Source organism: Cryptomeria japonica, chromosome 3 (genome assembly GCF_030272615.1).
Source record: "Cryptomeria japonica chromosome 3, Sugi_1.0, whole genome shotgun sequence".
NCBI lineage: Eukaryota > Viridiplantae > Streptophyta > Pinopsida > Cupressales > Cupressaceae > Cryptomeria > Cryptomeria japonica.
In genome coordinates this window covers 234,617,400-234,638,265 of record NC_081407.1, presented here as the reverse complement: position 1 = coordinate 234,638,265, position 20,866 = coordinate 234,617,400, and the positions used below count along the sequence as shown (strand labels likewise).

The following is a 20,866-nucleotide window of genomic DNA, read 5'->3' as shown; positions in this document are numbered from 1 at the left end:
ATTGGCTCCCTCCTTCAAATGCCAGCACACAGTCAGAAGTGCGAGTTCTTGGTCGAGCAATTATTTATACGAGCATATGACCTACCAAAGTCTGAAATGGTATGTGTTCTTGTTGGTCCCAAGTCCCCTTGGTACCAAGAAACCTTCACTTTCCTCAAAGACAACACCATTCCCCCACATCTCACAAAAACCCAACAACAAACCTTCATCCGCTGATGTGCTCGTTACACCATCCTCAGAGACACCCTATTCAGAAGACATTTCGAAGGTTACCTCCTAAGATGTTTAGATAAACAAAAGGCGGAATGGGCATTACGCGAAGTACACAAGGGTATCTGTGGGGCGCACTCAAGTGGGCTCACATTGGCTAAAAAGCTTTTGAGAACATAATACTATTGACCTAAAATGGAGGTAGATGCATATAATTATGTGAAGAAATGCATCCCTTTCCAGCAACATGGCGACAAAATTCATGCACCGTCCCAAGAATTGCAGCCATTTATAACACCATGGCCCTTCTCATAGTGGGGGCTTGATCTCATTGGAAAAATCCACCCTTCATCTTCCAATGGACATAAATTCATTATCACCACCACTAAATACTTCACCAAGTGGGTAGAGGCTATCCCTCTTACTTTCACCACTGGCAAGCAAATATCCAAATTCATCCTGAACTATCTAATCTACCAGTATGGCATCCCAAAAGTTATTATCACAAATAATGGCAAACAATTTAAAAACTAGGATGTCAAAGAACTCTGCCAAAAATTCAACATCCAACATCGCTTCTCCACCCCATATTATCCCCAAGGCAACGGCCAAGCTGAGGCTTCTAATAAAACCTTAATCAAAATCCTCAAAAAGACAGTCAATGAAGCTGGTCATGATTGGCACCTCCAACTCCATCCCGCTTTGTGGGCCTACCGCACCTCCATCCGCACCCCTATAGGTGCCACCCCTTATTCCCTGGTCTTTGGCTCCGAAGCCATCCTTCCCCTTGAGATCGAGATCCCCTCTCTAAGGGTATCGCTGCAAGACATCCTACCAGAGGAAGAATACATAATTGCCTGCTTACAAGAGCTATAATTGTTAGATGAAAGGCGCCTCAAGGCCTTAAACCATCTCCGGGTATATCACAACCGTTTGCGGATGAGTTATCACAAAAAAGTCAAAACCCGGGAATTCCAAGTTGGTGATCTTGTCCTCATGGAGAATCAAAAAAATCTACAAGAAAGAGAAAAGAAAGGCAAGTTCGAGCCTAATTGGCTTGGACCATATGTAATCACAACAAAATACGGATCAGGAGCTTATCAGTTGGCTACTCCTGAAGGCAATCCTTTGGATGATCCAATGAATATCATGCACCTCAAAAGATTTTATGCTTAGTCCTCAGAAAGTCTTAAATTGTCAAAAAAATCAAGAAATTTTTTTTTTTAAAATGAGAAAAAGATCCTAAAAAAATCATCACTTTGGTGAAAACCTGGCGAACAGGTGCCTTATGACACAAAAAAATTAAAAAATCAGAAAAAGAAAGAAAAACAATTCGTCCACCAGTGAAAACCACTTTGTGGCGCTATGGACAAGTACCTTGGTGAAAACCTCCATGCAGGCGCAAGGTAAATAACCGGATCCACTGTCAATCCGATCGACACTGCAAATCATCTGCCATCCAGCCCACCCATGCACAACATTCCTTCTTTTCTGCCTCCCAATAAAACATGCGTATGATGATGAGTCTTCGCCTGATTCATGAACAAGGAATGTCCCATTAAAACTGAGCTTTTATGCCTCTGTGTAAGCTTCAAGAAGTCTTCAGAAACAATCCCGAGTCCACAGGTCACTCTCCAAAACCATAGAATCACTTGCCTAATCCAAAAGCCCACTTTGCCCTAAGGATGACCCCTTCCCTCACCTGGCAACCTAATCCTTCATCCTAGTTCTACTCTTGGCAAGAGGTATCATTTGGTCGCAAGGAAGTGACTTGTTAGATTTTGTTAGATCTTTTTCACATAGACTTGCATCTTTTGCCCTACGACTGCCACTATTTACGATTGTCTGGGTTCTTCCATATCTAGGTACATTATGATAGGCGCATACTGGGGCATATTTCATAGTATGGCATGTTTTGGATCCCTCTTGTATAAACTGACGACCTGGTACTAGTGTTTATCAAGACTTACCTTCTCGTGTACAAGAGGTATCGGTGTGTTTGAGGGTTTCCTTGCACGAACCCACATCTTTGTATCAGTGTTTCTTAACACTTGCATTTTTGTGTACGAGAAATTCTCGTTTGTCTATAGAGTCAGTCCATTCCCTGGGTTTCTCATGGCATCCTGATTTCTATAATCAGTGGTGCAAGCCACGTAGGGCAACATCAAACTAGGTTGGCTCTCCACATTTGTTGTGCACAAAATCTCACCATCATTCCATCAAATCCTAAACTCAACAATCCCATGGAGTTCTCAATTTCCCCCACTTCCCATCTACTCCATATTCTTCTATCTAAGATCTTTGTGTTATTATTGGCATATTCCCTCTTTTTATTAACTCATTCACATCATGTAGACTGCATTCCTTAGATAGACATTTTTTTTTCCACAAAACATTTACCATATAAGATTGCATCAATAGAAGATACACTCATCCATATAGCATTACATTTAGCTTGCATCATAAATCATTCACACATGTGTATTTATACATAAAGCATAAAAAACACTCATCCTGCATTCAAAAACTATGTCAGCAACCCATCATAAGACAACCAAAAATAATCCATCACAATAAATGATACACATCATCTATCACCAATCGAATCATGTATACATATATATATAAAGAGGAAAATATGTTTGTCATGATACAAGGACCCCTCATTGGGTCCGTTGTGGCGTATATGGGCCCCCGGGAGCACCCATCTTCCCCTGCGGTCTCGCCTCTCCTATTCTTCTTTCCAAATTCTTCACGACTGCTTCATATTTCTTCCCCATTTATCCCTTCCACCCTGATTCTTCTTCCTCTCTTTTTTCGAGAATTTTTTGTCCTTTTTTCGAAAAAATTCTCGAGGGGGCATACACCTCCCATGCTTTACGCTGGGGCATCCTTTTCTTCTTCTATCTTCTACACATCACCATACACCTCACATAATTAATTGTAATTCTGATCATGTCTTATACAGGATGAATCCTTCCTGAAACCAGACATTGTGATCAGTCATGTCTTATAGAGTATAAATCCTTCCTGAAACCAGACGTTGCGCTCTGATCATGTCTTATATGGGATGAATCCTTCCTGAAACCAGACGTTGTGATCAGTCATGTCTTATACAGGAGGAATCCTTCCTGAAATCAAACGTTGCGCTCTGATCATGTCTTATACAGGATGAATCCTTCCTGAAACCAGACGTTGTGATCAATCATGTCTTATACAGGATGAATCCTTCCTGAAACCAGACGCTCTGTTCATGTCTTATATAGGATGAATCCTTCTTGAAACCAGACATTGTGATCTATCATGTCTTATATAGGATAAATCCTTCCTAAAACTAGACGTTATGATCAATCATGTCTTATACAGGATGAATCCTTCCTGAAACCAGACGCTTTGATCATCTTTGTCTTATATAGGATGAATCCTTCCTGAAACCAGACTGAATCAAGATCTTATCATTCAAATCAATATCATCACACCTCGCTTCAAAGAGGGGCAAAATGTAGACACTTAAAAATAATTATTTTTAATTATTTTTAATTCCTCACATAATTAATTAATTAATTATGTTAATTCAAATTCTCCTCAATATTAATTAAATATAATTGATATTGTCACTATAGTATGTGACTGATTTATTTAATAAATCAATCCCTTTCTTTATTCTTCTAAAAGATTAAATCCTCACAAATCTTCCTCTTGGCTAATTAATTTTAATTAATTAGTTAACCCACATGATTCCTACAAACCATCTTCTTAATTCATCATTAACCTAATAAAGTCTTCTAGAAACTCCCTAAACTCACTTAACCTTATTCTTCTAACTTTTAAATTCTCTCCACTCATTCTCTCTCCTAGTCAAATCCTCCTAAAAATCCTAATCCCACCTAACATTTCCTCTAATCCCCCTCCTAATGAGTTGCTAATGGCTAATCATCATGATTAGCCATGAAGTCAACTCCTTGTCCCTTCCATCCAACCACTAGCTTTTAATGCTCTTTTCCTAGGTGAATGTGAGATCTTCAAAATCTCACAATCCTTTAGGCATCTCCTCTCCCAAGGAATTTTTAATTCCTTCTTATTCCTCCAATCCCCATGATTATCCCTTTTTGGAGAATTTTAAATTCCTCCTCCCCATTCTTCAAGGAATGTCACATCCCTTTCTCCTCTCAAGGCACATTGGGAAGTCTTCCCAATGCACTTTGCTCTTCTCAAGGTACCTTGGGAAGTCTTCCCAATGTACCTTGAGGAGTGTGGAGACAAGAAATGCCTTTAAGGCATATCTCTCGGTCTCCACACCCTCTCTTGGACCTTGTGTGAGCTCACAAGCAATCCTAGCCCTTCATCTTGAATCCATCTCAACTGTCCATTCTTCCTCTCCTCCTCTTATAAATTGAGGACTCCATCCTTTCATTTTTCATCTCCAAACTTAGTAATCTTATGTTGTCCTTATGAGCCCAGAAAATCATCTTGGCAACCTTATCATGTTCAAATCATATCTCATCCACACTTGATCATCTCATCCTTATCATCTTCCAAATCCATTCCATTTGTGCACAACATTGGAGAGCCATCCACATCAAGCAAGCAAGCAAGAGGAGCACATCAAGTGGAGCATCATCCAAGGGCGCCTTCACTTCATCAAGCTCCATCCAAAGGAGAAGGTAAAAGGATTGTGTGAGGTATATGCATTTTCATTATTCATGTTTTCATGCATTTCAAATTATGTCTTTGATTTCATATGATTCCATGTTTGATTTGCATGCTTATTAACTAATCCACCTCACAGGTCTTTTTCCCCTCTTCAAAATCTATGACAAATATTATGAGCAGAATGGAAAAGTGTCAAGGGGCATTTTGCATGGATAAGTTGGGTGCCCAAGTTGGGTAATGACAAGGTGTAAGAGAATCAACTATTGATAGTCAATTATGGTAGATTTTCTTAAAATTGTAAGTGTTGTCATTTATGATAGATTTTATGACAATTATAAGATGTGTAAGAGCATCAATCATACCTAAATATAGCAAATTTTGGGTGCCCAACTTTTGAGGTTTGAATGAGGAGTCAAAGAATGATGTACATGTGGCATTTATTGTGTACAAGTGGTTGGAAAATGTGCCAAATGGATTTAGACACAACCCATCTCTTTTGGCTCAGTCTAAAAACTTCTTCCTTTGTTGTATAAATCTCTATATATAAGATTGACTTGGAGAACATTATGTATTTTTTTTTTTTTGTAGGTAATAATTTGTTGTTGAAATCAATTTAGAGTATTGTTAGATTGATTGTTGAAGAATCTTGTTCAAGAAGAAGTGTAATGTTGGAAACTTGAGTTGTTGAGATGTGCTGTCATTGATTTCAACCTATCTGGTGTTGTCATTGATGTCATTAAGTGTTGTAGATGGTCTGGAAGTGAGTGATCTAAGGTTGTTGTGTGGTCTTATGGTGATGTTGAAGTGTTTTCGAAAGGTTGGTGTAGCGGAAGTTTTAATATGTAGAAAATAGTATTTATATGCAAGAATGAGTATTTAATGTCCCAGTGGAAGAATTCTTTGCATTTCTTCAAGTTGTGAAGATTATGGTTTGTGATTTTGAATATAATGTTTATGATTTGTGTATGTTGCACTATCAAGTTTACAGGTCCTCTGTTGCTTAGATGATAGAGTTGGTTGTTATCGTTTCTGATAGTGAGGTGTTTGTCAAAACTAGTTTGGAGAATTCTTAAAATAGTTCTTTGGTATGTGAATTCAAGTGTTGCTTGGAGGACATGTTCATTTGGTTTGTGCAATGTTTCAGTTTAGTTTAATGGTATTGATTTGATTAGCAAGTGAAGTTATATTGTTCTAAGTTTAGTGTTGTCAAATGGTTTGGTTTCTGACTGATTGAGATGGTGTATCTTATCTGGATCATGCTTTTTTTGGTTTGAATATGCATTGGATTTTGAGATTGGATGTTGATATGGGTCTCACTATAGTGTGTGTAGATCAACATTGTGCATTTTGCATTGGAGATTGTTTTTGGGTTGACTGGTTAACATGTTTCCTTGTTGTCTTGCACGTTTCATTTGATGTCAACTTTGGTGGATGTTCTATTGTGTGTATTTTATTGTAATAACTTTGGAGGATGTGTTGTGATGTGTTTGGGGCCCCTTTATCTCCTAGAGTGGACTTCAATGAATGTTATAGGTCTGAGTGGTCAAATTTATATAATATTGTATATTTTGTTTGTGGCCGACCTAGTTGAGGCTTTCAATGAATAATATTCTATATATAGATGTATGGTTGTGTGAGTTGATGTATGGAATGTGTGTGAGTTGGTGTGGAGTGGATTTGATTGATAAGCAAGCAAATTTGGTGTGAAAAATAATTTATGAAGAGCTTTGATGATGATATCTTCGGTGTGATAGTGTGTTGTGACAGTGGTTGTTGTCAAATATGTTTGCCATGATATTGGTTTCTTTCCACGATGGTTCAAGGACAATTTCATGATCAGAAGATCTTGTTCATTTCAATTCATCTATTCCCTATACCTACTGGAAGAAGGTGTCTTCCTTTTGGCAACTTGTACATAACTCTGTATCTTTCCCTAAGGTTATTCACCTTAGTCTTGAAAGTCCTATCAAGTGTTGTTAGCTCCTTGGCCTTATGCCTAAAATATTGTAATTAGTTATTCATATTGTGCTCGTGTGATTCTCATTGTGGTTTTTCCTTGTCTAGGGTTTTCCACGTAAATCTGGCGTTCATGTGTTTGTTGTGCTTTGTGATTTCATGTTTCATAATTGTAGTACTATGTAAATTGTGATTTGAAGTATTATAGATCAAAACTGAAGTCTTTTAAAATTTGGACTAATTCATCCCCCCTCTCAGTCCTGTGGTGTGTTCAATATTGTGATTGCAATGTAACACTTGTTTCAATAATACAAAGCATTGTTCTTTTGGAGTGTGGGGATTTCCTCTCGAAAGGGTTTTATCTACGTATATCATGTGTTCATTGTGGTATTTTATTTGCATGTTTATTATCTCTATCTGAATGTGTTTCTTGTTTTGTAATAGTTGAAGATTCATAAGAAAATTTGCACTACCTCCCCCACTAGATTAGTGTTAGGAAGTGTTTTCCACACCTTTGCTTCCTTTCAAAAATGGGGGACAAATCATATCATATGTAAGTGTCCTAAGAAAAAATAATTAAACAATAACTTAAAACCCTAGAATTCTCAAGGAGTTGGGATTGAAATAATAAATGCATTATCAAATATAGAATTTAAATAAATTAAATGGAATAAATAGCTTAATATATGAATAGTGGAATATATTGGAATGTTGTTAGGAATTGATTTGTCTATGTATTGAACTATTAGGACCTTGTCAAACGAGCTCCTCATAATCTAGAAAATAATTTTGCTTTGTTATGGTGTAAAATTTAAGTCTTGTTAACAAATCTCTATTACCATTAAAGTGAATTGGAAAACTTGGGCTCATAGAAGTGAACTTGTAGGTAATTAATTATTGTAATAGATGTGTATTTGTATATTGGGTGGGTTAGTGTCTACAGACACCATTTGGGAATATACTTGTCTTCTCCTCTTTCAAACACTTGGGATGACCTATTCAATGGCTAGGAATAGTGATCAAAGACAACAAGTGCAATAACCCACTTAACTTAATCAAAAATCTCAACTGATTTTTTATTTATTGATGATTACTTATTCCCACTTATTCTTAATTGTGTGATTCAATCGCATACTCTGGGAATCTATCCAAACGGGATATGCATCCATCCAACCGGGATGGGCATCTAACCATACAGGATAGGCATATGTCCATATGGGGTAGGGGTTTTCATCTATCCAATTTGGGATATGCATCTACCCAAACGAAGTAGGCATATATTCAAAGAATAGGAAATGCTCTGGCCAAACTTTAGACTCATCGAGACCATCCGGGTCCCGAGTCACTCTCTAAAGACTACACTCCCCTACTAGGAATTCACCAAGGTCGCCGTATTTAGGAGTATATAAAAAATAAAAAATAAACAAGCTTGAGTTTCGCCTCAAAATTTGGCCTAAATCCTCAGGAAGTCAAGTGAATACACACGGGATCCCTTCCGAGTATGCATTGAATTACTTTTAATCTTCCAATTAGTGTTACTATACCCTTTGATTGAAATACCAAGGAACCTCGAAAAAAACATGATCAACTCATCATTAACCGAATCCTAATCCCCTTCCCCAAATACCTGAGTACAAGGGACAACTTCGTCCCTAGACTGCCTACATACCCGTTTCAGCACGGGATCAAGGTGTAGAGTATGTAGTTCTAGTTTCTAATTATGGTTTAATGTAAACTGTATGGTGGGCACACAACCCTTTCTAGGTTCAATGTCCTAGACAATTTCTTTGTGGTTGCTACCCACGATGGTAGCTCTATAGAAAAAAGGATCAAGGTGGCCTTCTGCTTGTGCCTTAAAATAACTAATCATAATTCTTATTAAATACATCACCCTTAATCCACTTTCATCCATTTAATTCCATCAAGATAAAATATATATCCAAAATCATCACTCACAACCAAACCCTAAAGGGGGTTTTCTAAGGTTATATGAGCAGATGTAAATTTATTTAAGATTTATCTTTTTAGATTATTGATCTAAGGGGGATTACCCACCCCTTGTATTTTAACTTTCAAATGACCCTTATTACTCCCTGATGATTTAGAGAGACGATGTCACAAACGCCAGTGTTACAACTTTCTTAGGCGTTAAGTGTAGTAATTTAACACGATGACATTACTCGTAAGCATGACTCAGAGGCACCATAGATATCAAACACTACTAAGTTTCATCTCCTCTTGTTTAGTTGTCTAACTAGGAATTTAACTTTGAATTCATGAATCTTATGTAAAGCAATAGACTAATACAATCATGAAAATGGAACTATGATATACAAGGAATTTTTGCTTGAAAACTTATAAAATTATAACTTATGAAAAATATTGAAATACTTCTTGAATTGTACTAAATTGCTTAAATAAAATATAATGCCTAGGTAGAAGGACTTTAGAAATGAATTTTAACACTTACGATTAAAGGAAAAGCTTAATAATAATAGGCTCGAAAGTAACCGCATTATTAATAACCCACTAATTCTTTCACTTGAAGCAACATAAATTTCATCTTTAATTTTTGTTCCACGAATGATAACCTTACTTTAATTATGAATCCTAATGCTTGAAAGGTACTAATTTGCTTAAAGACAATTAATATTCACTTGTTTGAAGGAAAAAGAAATGAACTATTAACAATATGCTTTAATAACCACAATACTTTAATCACTAATTGTTCAAAAATAAGATTAGAAGAGAGTCTAATACTTTCTAATCAACTAGGATAAAGATCCTAAGTGATTTGAATCAATCTTCCTCTAGTTGCTTTAGAACCAATGTCAATTTCTTGCAAGATTATAAGAGATAACTAACTATTTCTTCCACTTGAAGTAATGTTAACTTTATCCTTAGATATTTCCTACATATAACAACCTCTTGAATTCCAAATTCTTAGAAGTGAGCTAATGATTGCTCCTAAAATGTACTTCAATTAAAATTTATTATTTTACTCTCCAAGTGATCATGGGGTAGCATTCTTGAAAACTCGTTTGCTTGATAATGATAAAACCCAATAATCTTAGAACAACGAATCCTAACTTTATTTAGCTTCGAAGGTAAGTTTCATTAGATAATTTACAAATAAGAGATAAGAACTAAATTTGAGGTTCGCAAGGTAAGTCGAGCTTAATAATCTCACGTAAAATATTTCAACCTTTGTCTCACCCATTTACTAAACTATTTTGGTTTCAAATAAAATTTCTTTACACCCTGATTAATACTACTATTCTTCCAAAATAGATTATACTCTTTAGATTGTATGAAAATCATTTCTAAACTTAAATGTTAATCAAATTTATCTATACTAATTACTTGCAATATAAAAGTCTAGCCCTATGTTTTTTTATAGCAAGAAGGTAAATGTTTTTAACCATTAATAGAAATGACCATCCTCTATGCCTTGTATACTCTATGCATTGAAATCTAACAAAGAAATGAATCAAATATTTGACTTCTTGAATTGAAGGAAATTCATATTGCTCGAAATACATAAAGAGTACTATGAATATAAGCACATTTACATAATAGGCAAATTCTTTTATCCCTTAATACTTGCACAAATTTAAATATACAAAGGGGTAGTTTCGAAATAAAATAAAGAACTTAAATATTTGAAATGTATTGAATGTTTTGGAGAAATCCATTTACTACTAGGTTCCATTTGAGACTAACTAAGGAGGAAGAATCCAATACTTGGAATAATTTCATTTGTGCAAAAGCTTCCCAAGATGCATGAGAGCAATGTCATTTCCCTTTCTTTTGTTTCCTTAAGTCGACTATTTTATTTAATAAGGAGATTTAACTGTTTTATCTACATCCTAAGAAAGATTAGTTCAATATAATAAATCTCTTAATGTTCAATTATCTATTTGAATTCCACAAGTGTAATTTGACCATTTCGCCTTATGCAATATTTATCCTAGGTCCATCTTGTCACAATTAAATATTTTATTTAATTGGCTAATTGTGTCCTCTTTGTGAGTTAATTAATAAATGAGAATTTATTAATTAATTTAACCTTTTTCCTCATTTTCTAATTTACTAATTTTTAATTTCTTATTTCCACCTAATTTGCTAACTTTTTGAATTTCAAATTCCTCTAATTATTCCCTCTTAACTTTTCCCACTAATTTCTTCCCTTTTTGTGCTCAATCATGTCATAATGAATGAAGCTAAATTAGTGGCCAATTTGAAGCTATTTTTGAGGTGAATTTGTCATAAATCAATGAAAAAATTTTGCGGTCAATTTGTCATAATTTGGAGGCCTAAATCTTTCTCAATTTGTCATTGATTTTGTCATAGCAATTTGTCATATTTTGACATGGAAACTTGGCAATCAATTTGTCATCATTTGTGAGTCATTCAATTATGCCATTTTCAAAATCAATTTGCCATTTTCGAATCAATCATGCTAATTTCATGGTCCTCATCAATTTGTCTCTTTCATCAATCTTTTTCAACCATGTCTCAAGTATCCTTACGTTGTCGTTTTCACTTTGTAATCTTGCTTCCATCACACTTGCAACCTTGTAGGTGATATCCACACAAGGCCCATTTGAAGGAGAAAGAATTGCAATGGTTTACATTTGGTTTGATTGTCTTGCCTTCATAACTCTATTGAGTGTATTAGGACATTTTTCATTGCAATTTAGCTTTGTGGTTAGCTAATGTTTATTGCTTTGATGTTTTCCAGAATTCCTCGTCATAGTATATATATCCAAATTTATATAATATGATTTTGTGGTTTATTATTATTTATTTATTTTCCTGTTTAAAAAAACAGAGATAAGATTTCTTGTTTATAGAGATAATATACACATAGACGGGTAATCCAGAGATAATAGACAAACATAGACGAGTATTCCAGAGATAAATAAACAAAGATATTTGTACACAGAGGGATGAATTTCACAGATCATACTTTTGAGAGGTAAAGATTTCACAGAGAGGTAGAACTCATAGATTTTACTTTGAGAAATGAAAATTTTCACAGAGAGAGATTTTCACTAATTTCACCTTGAGAAATAAAAAAACAAAGAGATAGATTTCACATATTTCACTTTGGGAATAAAAGATTTCAAAACATTTCACAAGAGATAGTTTTTCACAAATTTTTCAGAGAAATAAACATAGATATAAATATTAGAGACAAATTTTCAGAGAAATAAACACAGATTTCCAAGAGATAAATATTTTTCAGAGACAAATTTTTCAGAGAAATAAACACAAAGATTTCCCAGAGATAAATACATATTTTTAGAGACAAATTTTTCCAGAGAATATATACACCTTTTAGGGATAAATTTTCACAAAGATGAATAAGCATAGAGATATGCATTTCACATTGTGTCGACTTGAATTTCATCATCAGAATACTACCTGCAACATGTTAGTTTCAAAAAATACAAAGGAAATGCTACATGAAATCCAAACTCAACCAATGAAACTACATGAAATACATATAAAATGAAAACACTATTATTACCTTCATGATTTAAGTCTCATTGTGTCCTAACTCCACTGTTCCTGGTTGCAGATGGTGTGCTCTCAGACAAGCATTGATAGCTTCCAAGATGGCATATGAAGAATGGGCTGATAACTGATAGTTAACTGATACTATGATATGCAATGCCAAAATGATTATGCTAAATGATTATGCTATTTGCTTCAAGATTAAATCTCACGGATGCATAAGTTTTACAAATGATTAGCTTTGAAAACTCACTTGAAGACTTACTCTCTCTCAACTCAAACTCCTGATTTTATAGACTTTGAGAGGATGAGATGATGTGGCCTGGATCAACGGTCATGATCAGATCTACAGATTTGGATGGTTGTGAGCAAAGGTGAAGGTTGAGAGAAAGGGGGGAGGAGAAGACAAGTGTCACGCATCTCACCTTGACTGGGTTGCTGACTGAGGGAATCTAGGGATGGTTGGAGAAAATTTAGGCATGAGAGGACAAGTGGACTCAAGTCCTTCCTAAGATGTAGGGATGTTGGAGACAATATAGAAGAAGGTTATGAAATATGTGTGCGTACACAATATTTCATTAAGTTTGGAGGTTGAAGATAACTGGCTAATAAATGATTTATTTATTTTAATTAATTAATTTAGCCATGTGATGTATGAGTTGGCAAAGGAAAGATGAAGTGGAGATGGAAGAATGAGTTGGAAAAAGAGATTAAATAATTAAGAATTATTTAATATTTGAGACTATAGGATAGAAGAATAATCATTAAATATTAGATATTCAAATGATTGGAGGAAATAATTAAATATTTAGATATTCGATTAATTGATCAGAAGAATTATTAAATATTAGATATTTAATTAATTAGAGGAATAGGATTGATGAATTAATTAATAAAATATTTCAATTAAATTAATTAATAGAAAGACATGAAAATGAATTAAATAAATTAATCTTTTCAAATTAACTATTTAACAGAAGAATAAAGATCTAATAAATATAAAATATTTATTTAATCGCTCATAGCAATTTTTATATGTATACACACATAAAATCATATTTTATTTCTTTTTGATCCCTATTCTGATTTTAAATCTCTTGGGCAACAGGCAACTTTTGAGCAGAAAAATGGAATCAAGGTAAATGGAAGAAGAGATTTTAAACAATATTCTCATTACATGTATATTTTGAAAGAAGTCTACTGATTATAGGCAAAATATACAAACTTTGTTTCCTATTTGCATATAAATTCTTCTATCAAAATCTGAACCAATGAAGGGAATTTTTTTTTGGAAAAGATATGCAATATTATTTTTAGCTGCCCAAATTTATGGTAGGAAATGCATACAAGTGAATAAAATTATCTCTTCCTTCAACTACATAAAACCCATTACAAAGAAAACCTATGTATGCAAGTAAGAAAGAAAGGAGATCTTTTTCCTACAATATCTACCATACAAATACATCATAAAAGAAGACAAGCAAGTGAACAAAAATGGAACCTAGATTGAACAAGAACTTGTTGTAGAACCGTCTCCAAATCTCCCCCTAATCTTCTTCAATCCTTCCTTGTAGCTTGGTGTGTATTCTTCAAGAACAAACTTAAAAATTCTACAATGAAATGTGGCTACAAAATCCTAATACTACTAACAAGCATCTACAAGAACTTGAGAAATTACTTCTTCACCCAAAAGAAAAAAATAATGAAATCCCCCTTTTTCGGAAATCTTGTATTCAATATATATAAAATGAGAGTCATTTCCCACTACAAGAGAGTTAAATGATTCACATATTCTTTTTTTTTTCCAAAATAATTCCATGCAAAAGTGGGGGTTACATGCATATTAAATTTGAATTTGAAATTCTTTCATGCAAGACATATTCCTTACAACTTGTCATAGTGGCGGTTACATTTGACCATGCATTTTGAATTCAAAATTCGCTTCTAGAATCCTCTTATCTCCTACACCATGTGCTCAATTAGAATATTGGAAAAATAAATAAAAAATTCCAAGTAAATTATGACCTTACATGTGAGTCACCACTATTCATTCTTCTCCCTTTAAAATATTTCAACTATGTTAAATTTATAATTTCTAACTAACATTATTTAAACTAATAATAATAAAGAAAGTAGTAAAAATAATAATAAGAATAACAAGGTCTAAAAGGAGGGTTATGACAACAAGCACATGTGATATATGCTTGGATGATGGTGCAAGTTGATAATGTAATTAGGATGCTACAATGATGCTCTCTTGTGAATGCCCTTTGATAATTTCTAGTTAATCCTTGCACGATTTCAAAATGAACAACGAATGTCCTTAAATGCCACAACATAGCTCACAAAGTCAACATAACATGCACTTAGTCATCTCATAATGGTTAGTGAAATGAGTCAAAAAGGGTCTAATTTGAAATTTGAAATTTGAAAATTTAAAGTATAAAGTTTATCTATGTTCATGAAACTAACTTATCAATTTAACACCTACAAATCTAGACTAGGGTAATAAATAAAAGATAGAAGAATCAAAACCAACTCTTGAAAATCAATACTTAAAAAAACTAGATAAGATAAGACTCTAACATGGACCTATTTAAAACACATATAAACAAGTAAACATTTGATTACATAAAGAATATTTTAACCAAAATGATCCAAAATGAACCTAATACATAAAACAAAATATTAAAAATAAATAAATAAACAAGCTATTTTCACCATTACAATAATTAATATTTAATATATTTCCAAAAAAAAAACAGGCTATAATGGTCAGTCCTTTCTTTAAACTATATTAATACTTTTAAAATTCTGCTAATGTAGAAGTTAACAAGACAAAATTACTTTTAGATTAATGCAGAAAGTCAAGAGTACATTATATCACACCAGTACATTATGTCACAGCGTACCATATTTTAATAAAATAAAATAAGAAATAAACTTAACCGACAATTAAGCCAACATTAAAAAAATTAATGTTTAAAATCGTACGACACTAGTAAATAATGCCTTGAGCAGATACTAGTCTAGATCTAGGTATTTATTTTTTATTTTTTTGGGTCAAAATATTATTTGATAGCCTAATAAAACAATACTCAAGGCAACAATAAATGCTGACTGCCTTCATATCTTTGAAACGTGTAACCCTAGAATTTCAAGTACGTGTAGAACAAGCATCGAATATTTTACCATCAACTTCGTTGCCATCGTTAGCATAAAAATGTATAAAACAAAAAAAAATAGTGAGAGGCCATCAAAACACGTCTTGTTAGGCATGGCCTCCCATGAATTGAGGCAGGGTTTCATGTGGTGGGTGATGGCAATGTCCTTTTGTGAGGAGGTGGGTCCCTTGCTAGAGTGTGAATCTTAAGATCTACCCCCTAATCAAGAAAATGCCTTTATATTATATGAATCTCTCCATTTCTATGTTAAACTTTGAAATTTATCTATGAAAGTTTGAGTTTAATATGGTTTTAATAGTGAGACATTTCGAGATGTAGTTCGATTGGTTGAGTACTTGTCACGATGATGGTATGTGATAAAAAAAAACCTTCAATCAAACATTTGGTTCTGCATTTGGTTCAAGTTCAACTCTCGGATGACTTTAGTGGATAGAATCCCCCTAAACATGATTGTTTAACTGAAGGACAAACTCTGATTTAGATGTATGCTTACTCAAATTCTTGCAATTATTTATATATATATATATATATATATGAGACATTTTGAGATGTAGTTCGATTGGTTGAGTACTTGTCACGATGATGGTATGTGATAAAAAAAAACCTTCAATCAAACATTTGGTTCTGCATTTGGTTCAAGTTCAACTCTCAGATGACTTTAGTGGATAGAATCCCCCTAAACATGATTGTTTCGCTGAAGAACAAACTCTGATTTAGATGTATGCTTACTCAAATTCTTGCAATTATATATATATATATATATATATATATATATAAGTTAAAGATACTGACATCTATGTAATATGACTATTTCCATCAAAAAATAAGTCTTCATATATATTAATCAATAGTGTATTTTTTTGTGAATATACATATATATAGATTCTTACTCTTATCTTCCACTTTATTCCTATACATTATTTATACACCTGATTTCACCTAGTCATTATTCATCTTAATTTGATTGTTTGTTCACCAAACGTCATTTCTATGGTCATCAAATTAACCTATTATGTTTCAAAATTTCAAATTTGGTTAGCCAACCCTGTGTATGCTACCACCTTAAGCTACCTAAGTACACATTTACAAAATTCAATGATTTATGCAAGTATTTAAACACATTCAATCTATTCATTCTAACACATTCGAGAATTGACAAGTCCTCTCTTATTTTGCGGTACTAAAGGAGCAACCAATATCAACATGTTTCAATTTGGTACACTAAAAGGAGTAACGAGTCTTTTGTTGTTTATCGACAGTGAAGTTCGCTACTTGATAGTCACGTAAGTAAGAATGAAGTTCATAAGTAAGCTCATTTTCCCAGGTCGAGACAAGTTGATAGGCTCCTATTTTCTGTGTTTGTTTTAGTTTAATATTGAATTTGAAATAGAGAAATTATTTCAATAATTTCTCTATTTCTCTTTTTTTAAGAGGTAAAAATCATACTTAATCATACTTATAAAAACATTGTTAAGTTTCACTATTTATTTTCTTTTTTTTAAGTTTTTATTAATGAATGAAAACTTGTTTATTATGTTAAGTTTTCACAATTAATAAAGAAGGAAGAAAAAATTACAGTTCTTTTTCTAATCGCTGGTCATATGTATAGATCCAATTGGGTTATTGGTCATAACCTCAAGGATATTTTGGAAGCTCATAAAGGTCCATTTACAGGGGAAGGACATAAAAGTCTTTACGAGATCTTAACTACTTCATGGCATGCTCAATTAGCTCTTAACCTAGCTATGTTAGGGTCTTTAACTATTGTCGTAGCTCACCATATGTATTATATGCCTCCCTATCCATATCTAGCTACTAACTATGGTACCCAACTGTCTCTGTTCACGCACCATATGTGGATTATTGGATTTCTCATAGTTGGCGTTGTTGCACATGCAGTTATTTTTATGGTAAGAGACTATGATCCGACTACTCAATACAACAATCTTTTAGACCGTGTTCTAAGACATCGTGATGCAATCGTATCACACCTCAACTAGGCATGTATTTTCTTAGGTTTCCATAGTTTTGGTCTATATATTCATAATGATACTATGAGTCCTTTAGGACATCCTAAAGATATGTTTTCAGATACTGCTATACAATTACAACCTATCTTTGCTCAATGGGTGGAAAACACTCATGATTTAGCACCCAGTTTGACAACTCCTAATGCAACAGCAAGCACTAGCTTAACCTGGGGAGGCGGCGATTTGATAGCAATAGGTGCCAAAGTGGCTTTGTTACCTATTCCATTAGGAACTGCAATTTTTTTAGTACAACATATTCATGCATTTACTATCCATGTGACTGTATTAATATTACTGAAAGGTGTTTTATTTGTTTGCAGTTCTCATTTAATACTCGATAAAGCGAATCTTGGTTTTCATTTTCCTTGCGATGGGCCTGGTAGAGGAGGAACATGTCAAGTATCTGCCTGGGATCATGTCTTCCTAGGATTATTCTAGATGTACAATGCAATTTCGGTAGTAATATTTCATTTTAGTTGGAAAATGCAGTCTGATGTTTGGGGTAGTATAAGTGATCAAGGAGTGGTAACTCATATTACAGGAGGAAACTTTGCATAGAGTTCCATTACAATTAACGAGTGGCTTCATGACTTTCTATGGGCACAAACTTCTCAAGTAATCCAATCTTATGGTTCTTCATTATCTGCCTATGGCCTTTTATTCTTAGGTGCTCATTTTGTTTGAGCCTTTAGTTTAATGTTCCTATTTAGTGGTCGTGGATATTGGCAAGAACTTATTGAATCTATTGTTTGGGCTCATAATAAATTAAAAGTTGCTCTTGCTATCCAGCCCAGAGCCTTGAGTATTGTTTGATATCTAATTTTACCTTATACAATCGTTAAAACATCTATATTGTTATCTAGATGGACTAAGAACATACCATTAGGATATGTTATCGTAACTACACCCTCAATAGTGACAAAATTCTTGTTGGTACCCATTTTAACTAGACTCCTAATTTTTTTACAGTGATTAAAAAAGGAGGAATAGTTATTAACTATGACATTCATAGTTATTAACTATGAAATTGATTTCTAAAAGAGAGGAATCATTTAATTATTAAAAAAAGACATTTAAATAGAATATAGAATTTTTTATTTTTTTAATTGAAAAATAAACATGAATAGCTTTTTTTTTGTAAGCTATTACTACTCAATAATATTCGTTGAATTATAATGAATTCATTTTTTGTCAGCCAAATTTCTGACACTGAATACTCAATAATGAGTCAGTATTTACTCCTATCATCAATAATATCTTTTGTCAATACTATTGACATCATTCCAATTATTTCAAGCAAAAATGCAATTCAGGCATTTACTTTTTGTTTTGGAGTTACCATAAAATATATAATAATTCCCCTCCTTTTTTTTTTGTCGAGCTTCTCGATCAGTCATTCTTCCTTGCGAAGTAGAAAGGATTGCAATCCCCATTCCACCTAAAACTTTAGGGATCTCTCAAGAATTAGAATAGATTCTCAGACCAGGTTTGCTAATACGCTTTGAAGCGGTTATATATCTCTTTTGCGTCCTTCCCCTAGATTTTGAAGTTAAAACAAAAAAAGATTTTTTACCTTCTCGATCTTTCCTAACATCCTCTATAAAACCTTCTCGTAGAAGAATCCTTGTGATGTTCTCGATAATAATAGTAGTTGCTACTCGAACTATTTTTTTTACATCCTCTTCTAAGACTTACTTTCTTTTTCCAACTTCCGTACATGTTTTTAGGGTTTGATTTAGGAGAATTTATCTACTCACAACAAAATGACAACCATGTCAAGGTATTTTAAAAATATCACTAGCTCTTGAATAAATAAAAAAGTAGTACAAAAAGAAGAAGAAGCAGAAGAAAAAGAAAAGAATTTATAAGGTGAATAAAGGAGTAAATTGTCAAGTTTGAAGCTAGAGGAGGAATTTATGATCATAGACCTAACCTAGACTAATACATTCAACACCATATAGAATACAAGATCAACACAGAGTCCAAGGCATATTTGATAGAGAGATCTCATTCACAGGGTAAAAACAAAGAATATTCCAAAATATTTATAGAAGGTACACATTCTTTGATCAACAAGCTAAGTGCCTCTATCATCTTCATTTACTTTCCAAAAATAGCAAATACAATTTTCTAATTCTTCAATTCCTAGCTATCATTAATCAATCTAGTCTTATTTGTACCTAGTTGATGACCTTTACTTTATTAGCATGTTTAGCCCTAAGAAAAGTTTATTTTCTTATAGATTTTTGGTGAACCTAATCAATCGTATATGACCTACTATCTTTTCAAGGTTTCTCTTCACATCAAGGTTTTTATATATTATTTTTTTCAAATGTAAAACTGATTTTCATATATCAGCCTTCTTTGCATCATCGTGTTTCATTAGTTTATCCAAGGGTTCAAGTGCTTATATAACTATCATGTATTTTACTTACCCTACCCACCCCTGTTTTGGCTTTAAGGTTTGTCTTTTCCACCTGTTTTTAAATATGATCTCCTCAATTATTTTCCAATTGTAGTTGTTTTCTCTTCTTATTTTATTATTATGCCAAGGGCTATTCATGATCATATCCTTCCATTAAGGAATTCTTGTTTAAATCTCTAATATGGCTATCTATTTTGAAAATCATGATATCTTTGATGGTGGTTGTATTGAGATTACTATGTAGGTGACCAAAAGGATTATGATCATGGTGCACATGTGGCTTAATAAGATATTTGTAGTCTAAGACAATTTTTAACAGATACATTACAACAAGTTGAATCCCTTAATCAAGTGACAAGTCTCTTTTATGAGACATTAGTGAGATGTCTTAATGGGACATAAGTCTTACAAGATATTGGATCCTTAATGAATATTTTCAATGGTGTATCATCCAACCCATATTCCTCTTCCAACCCCAATCCTATCACTTTCATTGTTACCACCACCATTAACTCTAGCATCACCCCCTAATAACTTAATATTTTGCTTAGAGACCACTACATTAAAGAGGGGTGAACCCAATAGATCTAGCCACAAATCAACAAGGCTAGGGTTGAGAATTTCTTTTGGATTCACCGAGGTTTGGATTTGATACCCTCTTTTAAATTGAATTGTGAAAATTTTGAAATTAGGGTGAATGTGCTAGAATTGAAGTAATTATGCATAAACAGTGAGCTACCGTTGTTTGATAGAGCCACAAACCTACATCTGAGTAATATATGGATGTTCGGATTTGTTCCTAGAAGGTCATCTTGAAATGTCGGGACCAGAATGCCCATCACTCTGGTCCTCCACTCTTTTCATTGTCAAAAGGGGAATATGTT

The 20,866-nt window shown here is 33.5% G+C and overlaps 1 pseudogene; it reads left to right on the top strand.

Moving 5' to 3' along the window:
• The first annotated feature begins 15,619 nt into the window (after positions 1 to 15,619).
• On the top strand, positions 15,620 to 18,370 carry LOC131874061 (photosystem I P700 chlorophyll a apoprotein A1-like; annotated as a pseudogene).
• Positions 18,371 to 20,866: the final 2,496 nt, after the last annotated feature.